This window comes from Seriola lalandi, unplaced genomic scaffold (assembly GCF_002814215.2).
Source record: "Seriola lalandi dorsalis isolate HSWRI2012SDOR001 ecotype SW California unplaced genomic scaffold, Sedor1 jcf7180002054577, whole genome shotgun sequence".
Classification (NCBI taxonomy): Eukaryota; Metazoa; Chordata; class Actinopteri; order Carangiformes; family Carangidae; genus Seriola; species Seriola lalandi.
The window spans coordinates 1,328,400-1,348,858 of record NW_019525130.1 but is presented as its reverse complement, the minus strand read 5'-3'; the positions used below and the strand labels follow the sequence as shown (position 1 = coordinate 1,348,858).

Genomic DNA, 20,459 nt, shown 5'->3' with positions numbered 1-20,459 from the left:
GGGGGGGCGTAGGGAATATGTGATGCACAGCGCCTCACCAGCCAGCCAGCCAGCCAGCCAGCCAGCGGGACATTAATGACGATCATGTCTTGTCACACTAGCTGCCGGGCCAGTCAGCAGATCCTGCCCTTGTCCCTGCCCTTCTCCAATCAATGGCATTGATCTGTCCCAGGGGTCAAGGGGCAAGAGCGTATCAATAGGAGGAGAGTGGCTGATGCAGCAGGCGGAGAGGGGCTGACTCCAGACAGATCAATGACACCCCCCGTCTGCCATTGGTGTGTTATGATTATTCATTTGCCATTAACCCGACCACATTAAGGGAATATGTTTCCGAGGGAAGAAATAGTGCTTGAGGCTGCTCGCTTTTATGGGGAAGTGAGATTTTATGAGTTGGGGAACTAAAGTACTGGTCTGGCCAGAACTGACAGTGTTCTGGTCTCAGACGATTTGTTACTAAGGTCTCCACCCGTCGGTGACGTCAAGAACAAGAAGCCAATCACTGCTCTCAGGCTGGTTACAGATGCAGTTGGCTGATTTTACCAGTACTTTGTGCCTGAGAGTCACTCCCTGTGATAGATTAGTTGTGGCTCTTGAAAACTTGAGGAAGAGAAAGTATCAGAGTATATTACCCCTGTGCACAGGGGATACGTGTGGATATACTGTTTGTTAGATCTCCAAACAAAAACATATACTGGATCCACTCCACTGCCAACGGAGGCTGAGTGTTTTTGCTTTTCTAACTCAGTGAAATTCATCTGCAACTGGAAATATAAGCTCTGAAGAATTAACATTGTCTCTCTTTTCCAAGTCTAAGAAACTATCAGCTCTTTTGGCTCTGGTCGTACAAGACAGCAGTCAATAAATTTCAAGGGTGACTAATGCAAATTGAACTGGCCAAGGATGAAGAAAATATATTTGAAATGATTGATTCAAGGCTTTGTATTTTTAAAAATAGTTTTTCTTGAAAAACAAGCAAGCACTGAAATGAGACAGACATGATATGAGCTTTCTGCAATAGATATGATCATTGCTTGCTCAAAAGACCCAGAGTTTATGTATATAGTTGACTGTTTCTGTTGTTTCTAATGGATTTAAATTTGTGTAAAGGTGACACTGAGTCACTCTCAGGCTACACGGCATTGCCAGCACTTTCTTCTTCACCTAATTTGGACTGTAGCTTACCAAATTCAATAAAGTGAATCCCTATTTTATTAATTCTTAAAGTCAGCTGAAGAACCTTGAGGCTCCTGGCCAACTGACTTGAAAGAGGCTGTTATAGCAGTGGGGACCAAAAAAAAAAATCAGTGGCCTGAACCACCCCTATCTAATCCCATAATTTATTTGTTCAACCATCCCATAAATGAAGGCCCAGCTGGAACCAATGACTTTTAGCTGTGCTGCTGGGGCAGCTGGACAGGGGAGTGCTGAGGCAGCAGGATTCTCAGCAGCGACGCTTCCCTCCACACATCTGGAGGAACCATCGGGGTTCAGAGGTGAGGAAAGATGAGAAAATCGCCGTTCTTAAAATAAACTCTTGCAAGGCACATCTTGACTCTCCATGCTCTGTTTAATTTGTGAAAGCTAAGGAAGAGGAAAGACTTCTTTTTAGCTAAACTGTAAAATAAAGTATATATTTCTGTTAAAATAAAGCAGCTGGATTTCATCCTGCCGAAAGCAATTCTTCATTTTAAGCTGACTAGCATCACATCCCCTCTGTGTCGCTCTGTGCACTGTCCACTCTTTGGCAGTTATTCTGTGAGTGGGTCAGAGCAGCAGTGGTGTGAACCCTGGCAGAATGAGGACGCGTGATCTGCCTGTCACTGTTGTTACAAAATAGGAGATAAAAGGAGTCCTTGGGTTTCCAGGGATTTACCAGGATCACATTCGCTCTCGGAAACCTGTTTGATGACAGTGACTCTTTTTGCTGATACAAAAGCTGTGCAGCATCTTCGGCCTTCAATGGAGGTCTTAGCATCACTACAGATTTAATTACTGATTATTTTAAAAATAGCTGTTTCTAATTAATCCCATTCAATATCAGCATGGATAGGAAACAATCAAGGGGTTTTCCCAGTGTTGTCTACACGTCCAAGATGATTTTGGGAATCACATACTTCTGTAAACTTAAAAACTCAAAGACTGCTCTGTCTTTTAACCTGGACCCTTTGTTCAGATTTCGCACTGTGGTTTAAATTTCTAACTACTTCTGTAAAATGAATAATGGATTGATTATTATAAATCTAATGTGTACACAGTCCCTAGGATGCAGGGAGTCTAAAGAACAAATGCTGCCTTTGGAGATTATTGTAAATGATTTCAAAGGGTAACAATACTTCTGGTTTAGTATTAGGCCAGTTCATTGGAAACTCTGAGCATCAAACACAGCAAAAAAGCTGCAGTCTTAACCACTTTAAACCAAAGAGCTAATTGGATAAATGACAAAGGCTGGAGAGAGGTGGTCCACTCAGCCCTGGCCCTAAACACTACAAAAGCAGTGTCATCCATCAAACTGAAAAAAAAAACACTGTCACAATGATAAAGAACTACAGCAGAAATTACAACAACGCTCCCTGCTCAAGCTACATTTCAAATCAAGTCGTCCTGGTGAGTAAGAAACTGTGGTAAATCTGGAGCTGATCTGCCAGGTCATTTTTCTCGTGTGTGGTGCTTTGGAGTCGTTTTACAAGCTGTGGCTTCGTGCCAGACACAGATGAAGTCAGATGCATTCAGCCTAGTGGACAAGTCTACAGTAAACAGAGACTTCAGTGTTGCAGAGGCAAGCTTCAACCTGAAACTAGACCTCATATTACAAATACTCATTGTATGAAACCGCAATATATCACAAGGCTCAGAAACAACGTATAAACACTCAGCTTTTCCCATGCTGGGAAACCTGGAGTATGACTGAGGTCTACTTTAGGAAGCTTAAATAATCGTAGATGTAATAATCAAACCTCCACATGAGATGAGAAGTGTACCGAACCAGAGTCAGCTGCTGAAAAATATTCAAATGTAACGTGCAAATGGCGACGCTGTAAAACCGCAGGGCATGACAGTCACCAGGAAGAGTCTGTTAAACAGAACAAGTCAGATTTATTATGATTACGATATTTCGTACTTTGTGTTTATGTCGAACCATCTGTGCATCATAACGTTTGGTGCACAGCTCACGTGCGACGCCACGACCCCATGCTGACTAAACAGGCTGAGGTGTAATAACAGGCCGCAAAGACGGAGCAACTGTTGAGAAAGCGAAGCCATCACTGTGTGAAATAGGTTCCACCACACACCTTAGTGAGACAATGGCATTCCCAAATAAGACAATAAATTACTCATATTTAACACATTTTAATTATCAAAATGCCATGGTGTTGTGTCAACACATTAACATGGGATTTGGATTGGGCCTATTCAAACTGCACTTACTCCAAAGATTTTTCATTAACTACATATATCAGAACTTAGGGACTGACAGAGGAAAACAGTAGACTGCTCATTTGTTGTTCTGTGTGCTTTGCAGTTAAAGGGACACCACAATGCGATCGATCCAGCGCAGTTACTGCGGCTAACCACAATGCATTATGTCTAAAGAAACACAGCATACGTTGAGCTAATGCTAATTAAAGGTTTTGAGCTGCAAGCAGGTTGGCTGGCCATAGCTAAAGGTCAGCTATGAAATAAGGAAGGAAAATAATATCATATGAAGACCATTAACACTGCATAGGGCCACTATAAAATGGAAAGCTACTGGAAACCTCCAGACTCTATGCTGAACTATGAGCAAAGCAATTTTCTGTACAAACTGATGTCATACGTGTACTCCAAGGAAAGCTAGAAGGTTGTACAGTTAACTCCCAGGGTGTAATTCTAAACCATACAACCTACTACCTCAACCCGGATGCACACATTTTCAACTATGTTCCTTCTTCTCTATTTATCAAACAAACATATCATCCTCTGGCCCACCCAACTCCTTGTCCTCCTTATCTCACACAATGCTTCACCACCATCGTCATATTTCAGGTTTGAGCTAACGGAAGGTTTTTCTAACTAACAGAGATGTCGTGAATTGCCGGGACGTCAGAGTACTGTTAGAATACTGCCATAGGATTATTTATATATATATATATATATATATATGAAGTTTTAAAACAAAAAGTAAAAAAATTTAAAGCCGATGTTCACACCAAAGTGACAAAGACCCACAGAGGCGAGCTTGTGCTGTCAGATTTGCCACAAGATCGGATCTACGGGTTTGTGCCAAATGGTTATGGCCAAAGTACCAAAATAACTGAATAAAGGCTAAAAATGTTGCATAAAATCTGAGCCATGGAGATTTGGACAATGCCACAAAGAATTATACAAGTATGTGTGATGTGTCTCAGATGAGGTCATTTAAAGAGAGATGCCAATCAAAAAACATAAGACTTGACCTCAACACTTCTCCTGCGTACCTAACATCAGACTGACAGTGCAGCGTTCACACAGAGAACGACAGTGACTGTGAACAGAAGGTCTGGAGCTGAAGGACTGTGACTTCAGTTCAGATTCAGGCATTTAGAGAAACTGCAGCAAGAGCTTTTGTTTGAGATTCACCGCAGAAAGATGAGAGTTCATCACACAGATGTTGAGAGGATTGTGATAACTTACCCTTCGTGGATGTGTCTTTGCTCATGGGGGTTTTGCTGCCTGGGGTCAATTTTGAGTTCCTTCCACTGAAAACAGGAAAAGGAGAGTTGGTTTAAAACACAAAAAAGATGGTAAGTGCTGTTTTTAAGGCTGCATGTTACTGCATATTTAGATTTACTTCCAACACTGCATGAACAGCTACAGTACTTTATGAAACACTAGTAACACTGTCCCTACACTGTGCGAGAAACTAGTGATGGTGAGAAACGAAAAAAGAGGAGCATTACATTGCAAAACATGCCAGCAACTGTTCTGACAACATCAGCTGCACATGGGGAAAAATATTCAAACACAAATTACTGTACATTCTTAAGTTGCTGTGCCTCGGTTTGGGAGCACCACATGCCTCAGCAGTTCCGAAATATAAAATTAAGTCCGTAATAATAACAATCAAAACTCTGTTGTGGACTGCTACCCCAAACTAGCCGGCAGAATTGCCGTAGCAGTCCTCTTCCTGGCCAGCAGCAATGTGGCTGTGGTGAGAGGTTAGCTCAACTTAGCCAAGACCGCAGATAGCAGAGAGCAGAGCCTGAGAGGGATGCCAGTGTAATCAAGCATGCCACGGTCAGCTACCATTAACTGTGCCGATGCCAGAGAGCCACAAACAACGGAATATTCCTCTGGCTGCAGTGCGACAAAGGGAAGTCTGAAGTGAGGAGGGAGTGAAAATGCCACTTACCCAGATTTCTACTATCCTGTCTGGTTCACCATCTCTATTTTTACACTTCCTACCTGGGTGTGAGCAATGAGCTGCGAGCGTTTTTTTTTTTTTTTGTTTATGTTTTTGGTAATGAGAGGAATGATGAAAAGACCGAGGGGCACTTCTAAACTGAGCTCACTGACAATCCGGGTTCAGTTCAGCGATGCGCTGTCCGCCATTTTCTATGAAACAAACAAGAACAGCAGAGAAAAAAACTGGATAAAAACGATGTGCTTTATTCAAAGTTTCCCCCCTTTTCTCCCTCTGTGTGTGTGTCTCTCTCTCTCTCTCTCGCCTAGCACCATTACAAAATCTTGGCTGGATAAATCACATGATTTCCTACCAGAAAAGCCACAGCATTCCCAGTAAGTATTCTGCTGACATTGTGACATCTGCTGACATCTTTTGTCGGAATCAAAATGTTAACCCGGCCTGCCCCCTCCCAAAATCTGACACCTTCAGGGAGGGGGTGGGGGGGGCAAAGGGTGGTGTTAGGAGTCATGGCAACCTCTCTACCTGGCAGGCTGCCCAGCACCCCGAGGTGGGGAGAAGTAGGGGCTAATGTGGTGTTGAGCAGGAATGCTTTGCGCTTTCCAAAGTCAACTCTATGGGCGGGGTGGTTGCTTAAGATTTCAGCTCAGACGCCAGAATTTTTTTGACAGAGTAAATACAACAGGCTGGATGAACGATGAGCTAATAACGAACTCGCACTCTAGCTCTTGATTAAAATATGACTGAAATAAAGCTTATATGCTTCTTTTCTAAAAACACGATTCATCCAAACCACGCCAGACAAACAATAGACCAGATGTATGATATATCAAATAAGTCAAGTACTGTGGCTGAAGAGTCCAAAAAAGGGAGTACTGAGGAAATAACTTCACTTCACTTCAAGTCCTGTTTCTTCACTGACTGAATAAATACAGCAGGGGCTTCCAACCAGAATGCGAATATGAATCTCTCATGCATCAACAGCAGGCAAACATGTCTTCCCATGCTGCACACCTGTGAAGTTTAGCCAGAACAGTAGCCAAACACAATCAGGTGGTGTGTTACAATAACACCAGAAGCTGTGACTCACTAAAGAGCAAAGGATCCACCAGACACGAGATTAAAGTTGTGCCCCGAGAGCCTCTCGCACGCCACCTCCCTCACTCAATTTAACACCAAACTGCTGAGCATCTGCCATACCTGCTCGTGTTCATGATGCTCAGTTTGTGACTGGAGCAGGAGGCTATGGCATGGGCTGTTTTGTGTTACACTGAACTTTGTGTTTTATTAGATTTGCGTCTATGTAGCGTTTGTAGAAATGTTTTTCGATAGCTGACAATCAAATTTCCGTTCCCACACATTCTGTTTATGTGCTGTATTTATAGCATAAATTTGTATATATTTATCACTTCCATTACCGCTTTGTATGTGTGTGAATACACAACAACCACAAATGATGCTGCATATACCAGAGAGCAGAGCTTCATTTGACATAGAACATAACAGCAAGTGAGCAGGTAACATGCAGTGGAAAAACATAAGATATTCCTGTGCATATCTGAACAGCTCCATTTGTTGCAATGTAGTATTTATAATCTGATTTCAGTGAGTAAGGATGTCACTAAAAGTAAATTCAGACTTTGTAACTACTGCTAGTAATGCCAAAAACAGATATTTGTGTATGATTTCTAAAAGAAGAGCAGAGAGAGTGAATTATACTGGTTAGAGAAAACCATAAAATATATACGCATTCAAATGCAAAAACCATAGAATATTTATCCAAAATCAATTGTGGCCAGTATGTCTTATGGCCGACACTCAACCGCAGACTGTTGTTGTGGCCAGGACAAACACAGTAAGATCTTTTTCACGGTGGTGCAAACAGCATTACTCGTCTTGGTAGTTAAACTGTTTGGAGATTCATGCAAATCATCAAAATACAAGGAGATGATTTGCTGATTTGGAATTCAGTGTCACTCATTTGATAATCTGCTTATCCCGCAGGCAAATGAAACCAAGACAGAAATGCACGACATTTACCCAATAATATCGAATAATGTAAATAAACACATTCTCCAATCAGTAGACACATTTAGATTGGCATTAAAGATACATGCGTAATGTGATTATAATTCCAGCACAGCAGTCTGCACTGAGCTCAGGAGTGATGGCTGATTCTTACTATTAACTATCATTAACAACAACTGCTGCTTGTAGCACAACTTTCACCTTCAGTTGAAAGCTGAAGGCAGCAGGGCAGACGTGTGTTAGACCTGCAGAATCTAACCTGAGAAGTGTTGCCATCACACTGGAGAATTCATTGTGGTTACTTTGATTAAAATCACGTGCATTCAACACCTGACTGCTGCAACACAGCCACACAGACGTCTGCTCTTTCCTGCACATCAAACCGGTTGGTTATGACTTGTATTCGTATTTACAGTGACATCCCCGGGCCTGCTTGCCACTCTGCACCGCTACGTACTAACTACTGGTGAGCCATTTTTGTCATTCTCCATGATTGGCACATGTGCTTATTAAATATGAGATGAGTGCCGTTACTAGCTGAGCAGATTAACAACCACACCCACTTTATATGCCATGTCACACAATCCTTTTGCACGCAGCACACTATACCTAAGACGATAAAGTGTAATTACATGCATTCCCATTGTCTACACATACAATCATTTACTTTGTGCGAGTCATTGTGACTGAATAGATAAAATAAGAGACCTCTAAACAAAATGGCCATGAATCCCTCTGAGCTCCTCTTCTGCTCCAGCTTACATTAAACAGACTCAGCTAAAACAGTTCCAAAACATTCCCCCACTTAGAGGGTCATTTCATATCCTGAGAGGCAGGAGGCCAGGGTCAAAGTTCAAATTGGAGGGTGGGGGGTGTTGGGGTAAAGGACTTCCCTTGGGTATGGGATATGCCATTGTGAACCAGACAGGGGTGGAGAAATCAGACAGACTTCTCAACCTCGTAATACATAGGACGTGATAAATATTTATAATCATTGGGGGAGGGTAAGATAGAGGTGGAAACAATAACAATGTGCACAGGAGTTCTCTGTAGGCACCCCTTTTTTTAAAAAATAAAAATAAATGCTGTATTAATCAGGAGTTGTTCATTTGACAATTGGCATTTTTAAAAGTCTACCACACGTTTTTGTTATCTTTACCAAAACTCACACACACACTCACACTGGCAGCCAAAACTCTGAAGATCATTTGTGCTATTTTATTCTCCACAGGCACACCAGAGACAGGGTGTTATTTTTGGCTCAAAGCTCTTATCTCCATTAATTTAATGTTGCCTCAAGCCATGACAGAAAAAACAGTCAACAGGTTAATCCAGACACAATTTTATACAGTTCAGTCTAATGAGAGACATACCCATCCAGCCATTTCGTAGTGGTTGAGTATGTGACTTGACTTGCCAAGGATAGAATAACACAATAAAAAACCTAAATGCTGAAATTTGACAGTCTGCACAGAATATTTTGGATAAGTCTGTTTCCTGAGTTATTGTGCAAACTGCAGAGAAAGTGCAGACTGTGACTGGCAATGAAAGAGAGAGCGGAGGCAGCACACTGGGTTTATTCTGCTTCCCCTGTAGAGGGGCCTAGTCTTACTGTGCCCTGGTCTGGCCCCTCTTTCTTAGTCTTCAGCCTCTTGCAAAAAAAAAGAATTCACAAAGAAATAATATCACTTTAGTACAAGAACAAATACAACATCTCGAGTGCAAAGACTAAAAACAAAAGAGTCATGACGCTTATAGATATTGCACGAAATAAATTCCAATGTTCTGTTGACGTTAATTTAAAAAATCTACTTCTGAGCCATATGATGCACACAGAGCACAATCGTTTATGTGTAAATGGTACAATAAAATACAGCTTAATTGGGTGCAAAAACCCAAAATGAAAATTCAGTCATGAGAGCAGAGACGTGTTATTTCTGTTGAACATTTGACAAAATTTCAGCAATGCTTCTCAGTACTCTGGCTTTAGAAGAGAGCTGTTGATGCTCACAAATATTGACTAAACTGTTTAAGATGACGGACATAATGTTTTGTGACTGCTAACCCAGGGTGTAATGTTGCTTTAAAAGCTAACAGAGCTTTGCCGTGCAGCCAACCGGGGCGATGACTTTGCCTGATCCACCTGTCTGTTGATCCTGCTGCCTAGCACCAGACTAAACACTGAGATTTTCAACAAGACTTATTGGCCGCAGCTGACTAACCGTCAGCCAATCAGCGCACAGGGAGGGATGGACGGTGGGCGAGAATCAGATTGTGAGAGTGGAAGGGAGAGGAAGAGGCTGTGCAGAGACGACCAAAACTCATACAGACCTCGAACATGGAGGGGCATTGAGACAAAAACTGCAAAAAATTAGAAACGACAAATTCAACTGTTGATGCTTTTTTACAAACAGAAAAATCTCTGTAATCTTTCACACAAAGAGACAAAAATTCTGTATCTTAATTCAAAGTCACTTGGCGATAGAGATATAAACGCTTTTTGCTGGGATAGCAAATGTTGATGCGTAACAGTAACAAAGTAAAAGGGCATCTGTTTCTGAATGGCACTGAATTGATTACCTGGCTTCAGACAAGGCTGCTATCAGACCGTGCTTTTACCGTCGCTGAGAGGGATCAATACCTAATGAATTCCAAACGGCGGAGTTTCAGAAACATAAATGTATCCTACACATGAGTGCATAAAGTAACCTCTGTGGATCAATGAATATGACATTACACACAGCCAGAGGAATGCATCTTCTTAATTGACCTGAGCATTTTCAAATTAATTCAAACGACAATTAAAATGGATTGGACTCTGTGGCACCTTTCGTCCTGGAATCTCGGGGAGCAGTTTATTGTGCGTTTGGCTCACCTCCTGACCCGGCCTTGTGTTTTAATTACCACTGTCTCCTATCAGGCAGCCCAGGCATTACCACAAAAACAATGGAGAAATGAAAGGATTAGTTTAACATTTACATAGTGATAGAATTAGCACCAAACAAAAGATAAGGTTAGCATTGTCATCGAATCAAAATGTAATTAAAAGTGCACAGCTGCTGTACAGAAATGTAAAACAAAGATACTACAGACACCAGAGATGAATCTCCGCGATATCTAAAAACCTTTTGTGTGATCGAGTAACAACTGTTTATGTATTTTTTTTTAAATAAAACAAGTCAGTTTTAAAAATATGGATGCCAGAATGCCGCCTTTAGGTACCTGCATTACGTTCTTTGAAGTATTCAATATTATAATTTGCCACATTAACACCTAACTAGCTATGACTCAAACACACAGAGCAGCTTTGAAAATATCCCTGTAATATTTAGATAAATTCTGTAATCATTATATGCTTATTAGAAGTCCTGCGAGTAGGTAGATGCATGGTTTTGATTTTAACATTTGGTATTCATGTGGTCTGCCATTAGAAAAGATGCTTGTGGAGAGAACTGACAAATGCTCTTGACATTAAAAAGCAAAACAATATTTAATCTGGAAGCTGTTACATAGCAGTGCATTACTGATATTAGTTCATTTCAAATATACAACACAGGAGAGGATGAAACAGCGTGGTGGTACAGGGGAGCTAAAACTCAAGGTGCTCATAAATAAAACTTGACAACAAAACAGTCAACACTGAGAGACACAAAAGGTTATGTCATTAATGTGCATAAAATTCAGATTTATTATTAATTAAAGAGTACACAGGACTATTCTTTAAGCTGTATGCAGCCAGTAAAATTCCTCCAGTTTTAGTTCCCTAAAGGTTATTTGAGGAATCAGCCCACATTCAACACTGTGCTCTGGTGATGCCCAACATGAGTAATGATGCCAAACTAAAAGACTCTGTCTGCTATCTAACATCTTAACGATAGGTGTGTAAATTTAAGAAACTCAAGAAACATCGTATGGCACAAATCATTTTCCACAGGCTATCTCTGGAGAAGCGTCCTGCAATTGAAAACATTAAGGATGACTTCTCATTTAAGAGGCAGAGAAGGCAGTTATCATAATGATACCTTTTCTCAGCGTGTCCCTACCAAATGCTTTCCCAAAGATAATGCCTCTGCACAACCTCTCATTATCAAAGCAATCGCCTGACAATGGGAAGAAGAACACTTGAAATTACGTGAATTAGTGTACGGCTTTGAAAAAATGACTGCCGATTCAAGACTTTAATTAGGCTCTTGCCAAACAATCAGACACAATTAGGAGGTACCAGTCAATAAGCTAAAACTCATAACCAAGTGGAGATGAATTAATATTTGATGATTTTTAAATGGCTGTTGGAGCTCAGATGCCTTTTGCTCACAGTTGGGTACTAGATAGTGGAACGTCTCTGCATCTCTTATTGTGGCTAATAAAGCAGGTGACTTGCAGGACAGCAGGTGAATCAGCTGCCTTCAAATGAAAACGACCATTAGCTTGTAATTGACTTCCTAAGCACCGTCTGAGTGGATCCAGAAACATGCTTTGAATCCTTAAGACGTCCACGGCGCAGCGTACAGACATCAGCGAGGTCAAACGACGACTTTAAACTTTTCATAGAACCAAACTTTTGAGTTAAACCCGGTAAGCTGTCAGATGTAATAAAAAAACACAGCCTTCCATTTCTCTTGACGTCAGGAATAATTCAAAAATAAGGCACCATTACAGTTGGATAGCTGTTAAAATTATTATGCCTTTTTCCTCCTTAAAATTCACAGCTGTGCACATGAAGAGGGCCACCGAGGAAATGATTTCCTGCCTTTTCAAACTACAAAACCAGAAATACTGTCCTAAATGATGTTTTATTGTCTTTTTACATCCAGAAAACATGATGATCATGACGGAGATCCAGGACCACAGAAATGTTTTAGCAAAGGTTTGAGTCAAGCCTGGCTTCAGAGGAAAACAAACCCTAGCTGGCAAAGTTAGTTCTAACTATTAAGCTTCATGAGACCCTGTAACTGTTTCTAACTATACATCCAGTTTAATTAAAAAGAGGGCGTGTACATTCGTGATGTTGATTTATGATACGGCTGAACAATATGCAACGATTCCGACTGCGATATGTCACAATTTCAATAAGAATCATTTCTGTTTTTCATTTTCACTGAAAAAATATAAAAATGATGATGATGTGATTTTTGTTTGGGGGGGGGGGGGAAAGCATGTTCACATCTGGAGAATATGATTTATAGGCTGGGGTTATCGCTGCTGTACATTGTAACACATTTTACCTGTATCAAATATTAAAACACTTATTGCGATTTCGATAAATTGTTCAGCCCTCCTTTATGGTAATTGATCATTTAGATTAATCCCTTGTGTCGTTGAAAAATATTATCACATTTGTTTTGTTAATTCTCGACATTTAAAAAGTGCACTTCACCTAGAAAGAAGCAGAAAAGCGATGGGTATCGAAGGAGAAGATTTGTAACTGAGCTTTGAAAACATCTCTCCATGGAGATGTTAAACCAGAACTCCCACAAGTATCATTAAGTTTTGTTTTATGGACTGACTTTTCATTACAACTTGGCTGAATTAAAGGAAATATCTGGAGGAAAAAAGCGAAAACTCATTTGGATTTCATAAGTAACTCACTACATCTTCACAGCACAGAAACGTATTTATATTTAAATAAAAAACTAAAATAGTCAAACATGGCATATTGAAAACCTAAAGTCAAGTAACATAATAATATTTTATTAGTTGGATAAGGCTTTAAACTTAAATCACTGTATGAAAATAAAAAATATATACTTTACTGATATAAAAACAGAGCTCCAGGGTCAACTCTGATGAAAGAAAATAAAACTGATTGGATTTATCTTTTTAAAACAACGTGACTGCTCATTCAGAGAATATGACTATGATGTTATATAAAAATAAAATGGCAAGCCAGATTGTGACCAGTCAAGTATAACACAGATAACAGACGTGCTGCGAACACCAGTGGAACTGACAACTGTGCAACACTGTATTATGCACTGGATTTATTCTGCTAGACCTCTATGATCTCCAGTATACGCCCAGATCACTATGACACATGTTGACCTTCAGTTAACTGTATGATACTTCTAAATGCATATGATGGAGCAGGACTCACAGCGTGAAATCACATGCAGCTGATAGACCATAAAGTCAGGCTTCTGTCCAAAGTTCATGTCCACCCATTCGGAATTAAACCATTTGTCTTAGATTATCATTTCTTTAGCCAGCTAGTCCAAAAGCATGAAATATCCTCACATGGCCTGGAGGGGTGTGTGTGTGTGTGTGTGTGTGTGTGTGTGTATGAGGTCTTGGAGGGAATTCTGCAGAGATGCGCTCCAGTTTATAACATGTGGCTCCTCTCACCCCAAAGCCATACAGCCTTACAGAGCACATGTCAGTCAGCCGTGATTGCAGGCAGAGCAAGCAGGATGGGACAGAGTGGGGATTATAAGGCAGCCTGGTGTTTCCACTGGGGTCTCCCCTGCTGGGCTACATGGTCCCAGCTCCCTTTGTCTGCTGTTAACCCGTTAAATCCCGCGGAAGAGCCCATTCAGAAATGTGTCACACACCCCGGGGGTGCATTTTGTGTGGAATAATCATCTTAAAGAGGTTACACAGTATTGCCAATGATTCCACCCCCCTCCCTGCACACACATTCATTTGTTTCCTGGGGTGTTTGCAGTTTCAATTATTGTCAACTCTTGTCTTAAGTTCTTGCAAACACCTTCAAACAACATTCTTTAAGAGGATGTCCCAGTGTAGTCGATCAACACCAACACGCCCGACTTAAAAAGACTCTTTCAGTCGTTCTTCTCAAACGTGGTTAAGAAGAATATTGACTTTTGTATTTTATATGAGGAAATTATACCTCTCTGGATACACACTGCTGTGTAGCATTTCAGCATTACAGATCAGGCACTTCAACTCTCTCCTGTGCTGTAGTGTTGTGGAACACACTCCATTGCGACTGTGTGTGTTTTTGTGCTATAGGCAGAGATAGAGAGAACAGACGCGGGAAATGTTGCGGGTTCGCTGAGAGAAAGTGTAATTACACTGCAGTAATGCCCTCCATGATTAATGATGTGGGCCTCTGAAACCAAACCATCGGGCCAATAGCAAATTACCACTATAAAAATAAACCATGATGTGAACAGGTCAGTGAGGCCAGAGCACAAAATGTCTCTTAGTGTATATTTATATACAGTGTATGAGCGAATGGGGATCGAGCTCTAGTAACCCAATTAGTGTCCGTCCACTGTCAGAGACCAGCTTCATCTACATCAATGTTACACAGTTCTGCAGTCGTACAAAAAAAGTATGTTTTTATGAAAGGATGAAATTAAGTCAGACACACAATTAGAGGAAAGAGTTGGAACATCATGTGTCTTTGAATGAAGTGCTCAGCTAGTCTGTGTCACGCCATTACAGCTGAGAGAGAAAGAAAAAGCAGGGAAAAAAAGACATTTGTACCAGTGTCACTGCTCTGGTTGGGGTAAATAAATATCAAATGTACAACTGTATGAGCTAATCCTTATGGCACAAATCATTCCCAGATATAAGGCAGACTTTGGCTAAATCTGAAGAACACAAAACACCTACGACTAAAACTGCTCCACACAAAATTCCTCTAAGGGTCTCTTAAGCACTGCAGAGTCAAGTTCACATTTCTTGTCAAACCCTGACTACACCACTCCACGCATAACCTCATTTGATTAGTCCTCCACAGTTCCCTCCACACAACAACACACACACACACACACACACACGCACGCACACCCTTCTCGGGTGGAGAGCACTTGACTTGTACCCAAATTGAACTCTTATGCTCTCTACTTGTATGAAAGATAATGCCTTTTTGTAGGCAAACTGCAATGGAGTATTCCATTGAGAGCATGGCACTCAGAGCAGCAGCAATCAGGGATTCTTGTGGTTATGAATCAACATTTGGGGGACGCCCGAGCTGGTGTTATAAACATAACAATTTTGTGATTTCTTTTTTTTTTTTTTTGCCTGTGTACAAAGAGACTTGGCAAATTATTTTGCGTATTTTTCACAAATTGTCTGCCAGAGTTAAACCAGAATAAAGAGCTATCTGTCTGGACTTCATGCTGCACTGATCATTATTCTTATGACAGCGATTTTTGTTTTTGTTTCTGATAATTCATTTGTATGGTTTGAAATGTGAGTTTCCCACTTGTCAGCACCCCTTTGACTGGCATATTCATAAATTCCAACATCCAGAAATGAGAAAAACAAAATGTTTCAGTGCAACTCATCCATCTAACTTTATTGCACATTCAAACTGATAATTAATGACCCATTAACTGCACGGCCTGTGGTTTCTTATGAGTATGAATTTGAAGTGTGCATGTATCTTAGCATCAGTCAGATGAAAGCCTGACAAACAGCCCCATTCTTTTTTAATAACAATAAATCAAAGCGCGCACATGGCCATCTCTGTGAGACGGAGATAATCAAAAGCAGAGCGCGAGATGGCCAAACATCATGTCTAATGTCCCAACAAACTGAGGATCAACTGTTTCCAATTAGGATTATAAAGACACATGCAGAAAATAGAATGAACCCATCCACCCTGTCTCCCTTTGTGCACACAGAAAAAGTAATATTTTACATATTTGCTGTTTAGAAAGAAAATGTAATTTAAATAGTAAATCATTTTTATGGGTCTCGCTTTGTCCTATTTTCTCACAAATATGAGAAAATGCTTCTACTCGCACAAAGCCTCGTGCACCGTAGTCCACGTTAGTTTTCATTTCTCACTTCTTTCATTGCCGTTTAATCCAGTCACATCAGCTCCCTGAGCAGGTGAAGTCAGCCAAAGACTTTCCCACGGTCTGAGAGCAAATCCAACGCCCCAAGCCCTTCCTGAGGGCCGGCCATCTGTCCGTTCTGTTTGGAGTGTGTTAGGGGGTAAAGCGTCAGCTGCATGACCAAATTCAACGTTCCAACACACCCCTCCTTCGCGAAGAAAAGCCCAAAGCATCCATTCATCTCAGCACACACACAGCTTGTGCCCAAACACAAACAAATCAACAAACAAACAGACAGATGTGACTCCTCACATTCGACAGATTTTCAATTAATTTTCACACACACAGCCTCTGTTATTGTAGCGATTGTGCACACTTTACTGATCTGTCAACACCTGCCTATAAATACTGACATTATTACCAGGTTACAGTTTTCTGCTTAAAAGTAATAAATGTTACAGAATAAAATAACTGTGGAAAAGTTAAAAAAGGGTTAAGTATGATGAACATGAAAATTGCTGGTTGGGGAGAACCCTCATTAAGATGATATCTCTGCAACTCAACAAAGGAGTTCACCACATAAACCTTGACCTTTGCTCCCTCCGAGAATAAATCATGTAAGCCACTGACTTCCACAAAACAATACCAATTCACACAAGAGCAGCCCAAACTGTAGACCCAGAAAAATTTGACAACATCACTGCGGCTCGTCGAAAAAATTATCTTAGTTTGAATTAGGATTTGCCAAGATCATGTGACGCATTTCTTTCTTTCTCAAGCTCATGCTGCCACCCCCATCCCAAAGCGTTTCCCCCTACTCTTTTTTCCCTCCTCAAACTGACGTGCTATCATTTTATTTCCCCTCTCAAAGAGCAACTCTACCGCTGGTGGATATGGTCCTCGCCCCGGCCTGACGCATTTTTAAAATGCGTGACATTGCCTCTGTGGGAGCATGAGAACGGAGCTTCCTCAATAGTAGGGTCCCCATACCCGGCCCGTAACCATGGAAGCAGATGCCTGCCCTCCCGGCCCTCCTTACCTCCTGTCGATCGCGGGCTGTGAGCTGCTTCGGCAGTGAAAAGAGGCTATGCCTGCCTTTCTCCTCGCTCTGACCGAACTTGCCCCACTCCTCAAAAGGAGCCATTGAACAGGTCACTGGTCTAGACTTGTTTGCACGGTCCAGGGAGCAGCCTTGATGTAACCCTTGCTCTCCTCTCTCTCTCTTTCTCTCTCTGCCTGCCACACCAGCCGCCCAGCGACTGCAGACTGTGGAGGGGTGGCGGGGGGGACATTGGAGACGTGGATTTGAAAAGGAGCCCGTCCGATTTTGCCATTGTGCCTTTTCATTCATCGATCGAATGAATATCGAACCTTCTGTCCCTGTGTGTGTGAAACGGATAGCTTAGCAAGCATTTTTCTCCCCCTCTCTTCTCAGGTCAGTGTTGTGGGCCCAGAGCTGTGATTCCTTTTCTCACTGTTTGTAAAAATGTCATTTTTGTTAAAAAAAAATGTTTTCCTCTTTAATAATTCCTGCTTATTTGTATTTAAATGTGGTTTCATATCTTGATAAGTGATGAATGTAGAAATTAAAATTTACATTTCTTTATTCATTGATTAAACTCATTTCTACATGTTCAAAAAAAAAAAACTACAATCATGTAAGAGTGCAATAACATCAACAACAAAACTGCTGAGAGTGATAATGAATCAAGAAATGAGCAATTGACATTAGGTGCAATCAGAGGTGTGAAGCAATTAAGCAAATATATTTAGGTTTTAATGAATTTGCTACATCCCTAAAATAAATCTAAACCCTCATTAAAACTGAAATCATTTTGGGGGAGAGATAGATAAAAACCTTAATGTGAATTTCTAAAAGCTGCTGTTTGTGCTTCATTATTTCCTCCTTTTCCTCGGCAACATTGCATCATTTTATAAATAAGAAATTAACATGAATGCATGAATAATTAGATCATTTGATCCAAACTAATATTTTTCAGTTTAAACAATATGACATTCAAATAATCATGTTCAAATAAAAACACATTTAATTTGTCATGGCAATTGACAGCAATTACTGAGATATAATCATTACGTCAGTGCAGCTAAAATTATATACACACTTTGTATTAACATAAATGTGTGTGTTTACATATTGACCTCTTGCAGTAAATGGTTATGGGTGAGTATAGATGCATTTGACAGGGTGATAGTGAGAGAGAGAGAGGGTGTGTGTGTGTGTGAGTGTGTGTGTGTGTGTGTGTAGGGGGGGCGGCTTCAGTGACAGTTTTAGTAAAAGGTGAAAGGATCAATGTCAACATATCAATATTGTTCAATAAGGGACGAAGCCACAGATACGGTGACTATCTGTGTTCAAAATGATTCATAAAACCAAACTCACTCTGTTGCTGAACTGAACAAAAACAGAACAGATTCACTTGTTTCTAATAAACGTCTTTTTAAAATTGATGTAGAAACAAAACAGCAAAATTCATCCCTGGTATGTTTTTCATAATTTGTCTTATACATTAAATTTGGTAAATTTACAGAATCGAACGAACAAATCCTCACAAATCAGTGATTGATGTCTGTGTTATCTTGATAATATTTTTAATATTTTGACAAAAAAAATTTAAATTAATCTAATTAATTCATACTGAAGCGAATATAATTTCATAAATGATTAGCTGTGTTAAAAATAAAGCACAGAATCAAATGAGGAGAAAAACAAATTGTTAAGATTGTAAATGTGCTGCTACACTAACATTTTAGCAAAAACAAAGTCTGCAAAGAGGAGCAGTTATAAGCTTCCATGCTCCATGTGACAAGTTGCTATGCAGGGGCCAATCAAAGGGGGCAGGAGGGGGAACAAAACAGGGCAGAAAATGAGCAAATTCAAAGGCAGAGGAAGGAAAGCAAAGGAACCAGTGAAGTAAGAAGGCAAAGGCATTGTGTTCGCACAACAATCAACGCTGCTCCCACAGTGAGTACCAGGCCTGCCTCCGAACATATTGCTAGCACCGCAACCCACATGCAAAAAGCAGAAAACCAAAAGGCTCCGGCAGGAGGTCCACTACTGGATTTAGAAAATGTGGCTTTATGTGAAAATAAATGATGTAATTAAACAGATGGAAACACAGTGTCGCCAACAACCAGTAAAAACCCCTTCTTGCAACAATCCAGTGTTTAATTAGTTTGGATTTTTTAGATTAAAATTCAGTAATATTATAATGTATTAAACATCTTAACAAAAATAATAATTCAGACAAATGTTGATCTAAATTATACTAATGCTGAATATATCTGTATCAGTACCATTATGTAATATGAAAAGAGTCATAAAACCAGAAAATACAATGTATATATTTTACATACCAATCTGGAACAAGAAAGATAATAACAATAAAAACAAGTGATCACTTTTAAGAGTAAAAAACATTGAATACAGTTTGATTATTTAGCATGAAAATGCTATAAATGCAATCTCCTCTACTTTAAATGGAAATACCTAAAAATAAAGATAGTGTATAAAATAATAATACAGAACATTATTCATCCATTTGGTTACAAAAAAAAAAAACACACCTGCGATATAATAACAACAGTAGCATGTTGGAAATAGAGCTGGCTTATTTGAGCAGGAACAATGGTGGAGATGGGGGTTGGACCAACATCAACACACTGACAGGGACAGGGCTGGCCAAATTTGCCACAAAGACACGCTCAACCTTCCTGTCTCATATTACACACTAGCGCGAGCCAATATTTTTGCGGGGATACAGTTTACAAAATAAAATTATGCCATGATGTTTGTGCACAGCAGGGATTATTTTTTATATATTTCCAGTTATAGCTCAAATCATTTTTAAACTCCTCAGACCAATTCCAAATTGTGCCTCTATTGTAAAATAAATAGAGAAATAATATTCAAATTTCTTTTGATGAAGTGCTGTAGAGTAGTGGAAGAGAAAGGCAGACCTGGTGTTGTTCATATTATACAACCACTAAATCACAATGAAAGCAAAAAATCTACAAAAAGATAACAGAGAACAGTGTTGGATTTCATTGCACCACTCACTGTCTCTGCACCTCACACACACACACACACACACACACAGACACACACACACACCCTTGAACAACAGCTCTGGCAGATGTTCCCTTGGACATACAAGTAAACCAGCGTCCCATCATCACCATCATCCTGCCTGGAAACAGTGGCAGCCGGATGCCAAGCGCAGCTCCAGAAACGTCTGCTCTCCCTGCCGCAAAGACACAACCCAGTGTCAGCAGCACACACG

At 40.4% G+C, this 20,459-nt stretch overlaps 1 long non-coding RNA gene across 1 annotated transcript in view; it reads right to left on the bottom strand.

The window, feature by feature from the left end:
- The window catches only part of LOC147818479 (uncharacterized), a 46,830-nt gene that overhangs the window by 10,556 nt on the left and 15,815 nt on the right, over positions 1 to 20,459 (bottom strand). The window contains exon 2 of the long non-coding RNA XR_015437929.1: positions 4,651 to 4,715. This is a non-coding gene — a long non-coding RNA (uncharacterized LOC147818479). The remainder of the gene's footprint in view (positions 1 to 4,650; positions 4,716 to 20,459) is intronic.